The 4,727-nt window shown below is 32.3% G+C and overlaps 2 long non-coding RNA genes across 2 annotated transcripts; both read left to right on the forward strand.

Moving 5' to 3' along the window:
• The first annotated feature begins 373 nt into the window (after positions 1-373).
• Positions 374-1,387, forward strand: LOC146916029 (uncharacterized). Its single transcript, XR_015013663.1, has 2 exons — positions 374-424; positions 1,135-1,387. It is a non-coding gene; the product is annotated as an uncharacterized LOC146916029 (long non-coding RNA).
• Positions 1,388-3,322: 1,935 nt separating this feature from the next.
• LOC146916030 (uncharacterized) lies at positions 3,323-4,032 on the forward strand. Its single transcript, XR_015013664.1, has 2 exons — positions 3,323-3,354; positions 3,629-4,032. It is a non-coding gene; the product is annotated as an uncharacterized LOC146916030 (long non-coding RNA).
• Positions 4,033-4,727: the final 695 nt, after the last annotated feature.

Raw genomic sequence — 4,727 nt, forward strand, 5'->3', positions numbered from 1 at the left:
CTTTTCATTAATTGACCAAATCCTTGATAAAAAATAATTGACGGAATCATATTAATTTAGTTCCGCTTTTAGCTCCACCAAAATTGGATCGAACAAACTAAAACCCACACGTAGAACTACAACATTCCGTTTTATAAACATACCTTATTTTGGGTATTCAACTCATTCACTCCAATTCCAACCCACATCACCACAACGTTGATGTTCTATTCTTATTCAATAACAAACATATTTCAATTTTGGCAAGATTTGAGATTCAATTTTGGCAAGATTTGAGATTCTCTTGTGAAGGCCAAACAATATTCTACAGTTGTTTCCCTTTCTCAACAAATGAAACTAAGGACAGTTTTTCCAGACGCTGCAACTTATGGATGTTAAGGCATGGAACTTCGTCAAATGATTGTGAGAGGCCTACTATAATATGGTAAAAAGTTATGATGCTTCTCTTGGTACAGATTGCTGTTTTGTATTTATATTTTGACTTCAAGACATTGTTTTTATTTTACCTTTGCCTCGCCTAATGAAAAATAAACTTGTGTTTCATCTTGAGTATAATTGTTACAGATTGCTAATGGGATAATAAGGTATGATGCTTCTCTTGTTACAGATTGCTATTTTGTGTTTATATTTCGACTCTGACATTATTTGGTTTTTGCCACACTTAATGAGTGGAAGTTGTAGAATATAATAATTATTGTTGTATTGGGATTTTACCAATTGCATGACACTTTTTTTTTTTGTACGGCAAGATATATTAAAAACCAAGACGAAAAGAGATCAATCAAAGACAACAAATATCTTATTCTCAATGGTTAATAAATATCTTTTACTCTAGTGTACAAAAAAAGAACTTAAATAGAAAAGGAAAATATGCTTGAAATCTGATTGGATAATGGACACAACCACGAGTGAATAGATAGAAATATCCCAATTTGATATAGAGAAAACTTAGAAAGAAGTTATTTATATTATTGACTGAGAAATGTTATTAGTTTCAGAGATCCTAAATTCAAGCTTACATCTTCAGAAGTTGGCTTAAGACGATTTTGTGCCAAACAAGTAAAAAGTAAAGAAGTGATTGTTATTATTTTTAAGAAATACTAAAAATGTCATTGACAAAATGGAAAATTGTAGGCATTGCCCAACTGGTGGGATCTTGGAACTGGAGAGGAAGATTGTGAGAGAATCTCTTATGTCTGATTATGACAAAAACATTGGCTGAGAGCTGAGGTTTGCAGAATGGAGGTGAACAACTGCAACATCAACACAAAAGATGCATTCACAAGTAAGTGTCCATGTTCTATCTTTAATGGATCAAAATGTATTGCTCTTCAGTACAAAAAAAATTACAAACACCGTCAATAAATTCCTCCATTTGTTTTCCTTATTGTCATTTTTGTTAATTTTTTTTCTATTGTACCATTTATCTTATGGGAGTTCTTCACCAAAACTACAAACTAACTGCAACACATTTGAGAGCACTAGTACAAAAAACACTTATTAGCTCAAGGATTTTAAGTGGGTAGCTATCCACCTGACTTAAAAACATAGTAAGAGGGAAGAATTTTAACTTCAATATATATTAAATTGTTTAACCCCATTTAAAATCTATTTTATTTTGAAATTAAAATAAAACAAACATATATCAAAGTTAGAAACCTCATCAAATCAAGAGATCCAAAATACGCTCTCACCAATCTCCACCCCCTCGTGAAACCCTTTCCCCCAAATTCTCACCATCAACCCTTTTTCATCGCCATCAACCCAGCTCATGATACCCAAATCATTGTCAACCTTCTCTGCGGAACCCTGGTGAAACCCTTTCTCACCGTGAAACATTCATCATCAACCCTCACCCTTGTGAAACCCTCAATGAAACCCTTCAATCTCTGCGAATCCCGAATCCTTCACGCTCACCGTTCGTTCTTTGCTAAACTGGCCATCGAAACTCTTCTCTTTCGCTGTTGAAAGGTGTGTTTGTTTCAAGTTTACCAAATTTATTCCTAGGAATAACATTCCTTGGAACATAAAGATGGGAATTTTATTCCAAGGTATATAGAAAAAAGATGTTTGTTTAACATTATAATATTCCCGGGAACCATAAAAATAGGGATTATAATAGGTAATTACATATGACATTATTCCCATCTTCATGGGAACTTTATTCCCACCCTTTTCTTTGGGAAAATTTTTCTATTCCCAGGAACGTTTTATACACAGGAATAAAATTTAGTAAACTTGTAACAAACATAGACATGCATATTTATATCTTTTTATTCCCGGGAATCTACAAATATAACTTGAAACAAACGCACCCTCAGGTTCACACTTTCTCCTCCCTTTTACATCTTTTTATGCATATTTTTTTCGATTTTATATGCCTGTGTGCTTTTCGATTTTTTTTTCACCTTTCAATTTTGCACCTTTTCTTAATTGGGTGTTCCTATTTTTGTTTAAAATAATTGTTAATGCTGAAATTGGGTAAAAAAATGTTGAAAATAATGTTTATTGGGTTATGTTAGTCATCAAATAATGTTGGTTTTTTTGTTCATGTCAGTCATCAAATTAAGGAACAAGCTGAAATTGTTGAAAAATAATGTCGATTTTGATCTTGTTTTATCTTGATTTTGTACAATTTTATCAGCTGCTCTAGCTTCCAGTTTTTAAGATTGAATAGTTTTGTAGTTCTGTTTATGATATGTTAATTTGGAGCTTTTTATAGTTTGGTAAAAACTGGAAAAATCATTCTCATACATTTTAAAACAACATGAAAACGTTGTTCCAAAACATGTTAGTGATACAAGAGATTTTTGTCGGAGGATTTGCTTGGGGAACCAAAAGAGTCGCACAAGTGGCATTTTTATCTACTTGGCTGTATCAGAGGCTGTTGTTTTCACTCACAGCCACTGGAAAATAAAATGGACACGCCTTTGTAATTTGTCTTAGTCTTTTCTTGTAATTTGTCCTTAGTCTTTTATCTTGTTAGTTAGTAGTATTATACTTTATTCTCTTGCTTACTATTTGGTTATATCGGGTTTGACATGTGCTATTTTAAACACGTATAAATTCAATGGTTGCCGACAGCAGAAGAGAACCAACAGTTCGTAATACGACAACATCAGCCGATGGCACGCTGAGAGAATTTCTCTTATTGGTGGATGTACGTTGACATTTTGGATGGCTGGCCTAACAAAGCCACCCTTAGAAGTGTCTAGGGAATTTCATGTGGATTTGACGGAAGCTGCCTAAGGGGTATTCATTCAAATTTTCCTATATTTTGATTTTCTTTTCTCTTTTCACTCCTCTTTATTCATATAACAATTATAAGGAAGAGGATAAGAATCATATATTAAGGTTTTCAAAATACTCAATCTTAATTTTAGCTGTTAATTCATTCAAGTTGCAGTAGCATCTATATCTAAACTATGTTTTCTTGGTTACTTATTTTCATGTTAGATTGCTTTCTCTTCATAACAATGAGCATGCTCATTCATTTAATCTGTATCATATGAAAAAGGTGATGTTTAATGACAACATGTTTAGTAGTCATGCCCCATTCTTTCATACAATGCTGATTTATAAAATGAAAATAGAAGTAGAATCTAAAACATGTTCTCTTTTTGTACAGGTTCAAGTAATGTTTTGGGCAATAGTGAGGCTATTAGCAAGGAGGAAAAATTGAAGGTCAGGACTTAGCAAATTATAGGTTCTAAAGCTAGAGAATTGATTTCTTCTAGTAAGCTTGTCCATGTTATGTGAACTAGCTTATTTTGTTATTTGAACAATATTTTTCTTATTTTTGGTTTGTTTTACATGATGAGAGATTCTGGTCTAGAATTAATTTGTAATTTGACATGTAGTGGTAGGCACACATAAGTGTTAGTAAATTAATTTGAAACAATGTTTAGCTTTTGTTTAATTTTATGATATTGTAACTTTGAATTTGTTTGATACAGGTCTGTAATGAAATTTTATCATATGATATTTCATATTTGCTGCTAAGTGTATGAAATTTTTGGTTATTATATTAAATTCTGCACCATAATTGTGGTAAAAAAAAAATAGAGAGAGATTTTAAATGGGTTGAACAGATTTAAATTATGTTTATTAAATCGGATCAAAGAACAGACTTAAAATCTAGAATTTTTTATGCCCTTAGTCCACCCTTTTTAAGTGGTTTCATCCGATTTAAATTAAAAGATTTTAGATGGGTTCAACCGATTTAAATTAAACGATTTTAAATCGGGTAAAGGGGGCTGACTTAAAATCAAATCCACATTTTAAATCGGCCACCTATAAATCGGATTTTCACCCGATTTAAAAAGTCATATTCACCCGATTTAAAAAGTGTTTTCTGCACTAGTGGAGATAAGAGAGAGATACACATTGATACAAAACGTAACGAATCAGGTGACATTTCTAACCCTCGGTTTTTTTTTATCTCTTTTGTTGTCTTTATCACATATTCTGTGGTTCTATGTAAATTCAACCATTTGTTTTCCTTATTGTTATTTTTGTTAATTTTTTTTCTAATGTACCATTTCTCTTATGGCAGCATGTTTTGGGAGTTCTGTATATTCTTGAACACAATAAAATAGGCCTTCTTCACAAAAACTACAAACTAATTAACCGCCGCACATATCAGAGAAGATAGAAGTGAGAAGGGAGAGATACACATGGATACTAAACGCGATGAGTTGGGAAGCAGACATGCTGGCAGCAAGAAG

Source organism: Medicago sativa, chromosome 6, assembly GCF_051527215.1.
Source record: "Medicago sativa cultivar Bolivia chromosome 6, Bolivia_mono, whole genome shotgun sequence".
Lineage (NCBI taxonomy): Eukaryota > Viridiplantae > Streptophyta > Magnoliopsida > Fabales > Fabaceae > Medicago > Medicago sativa.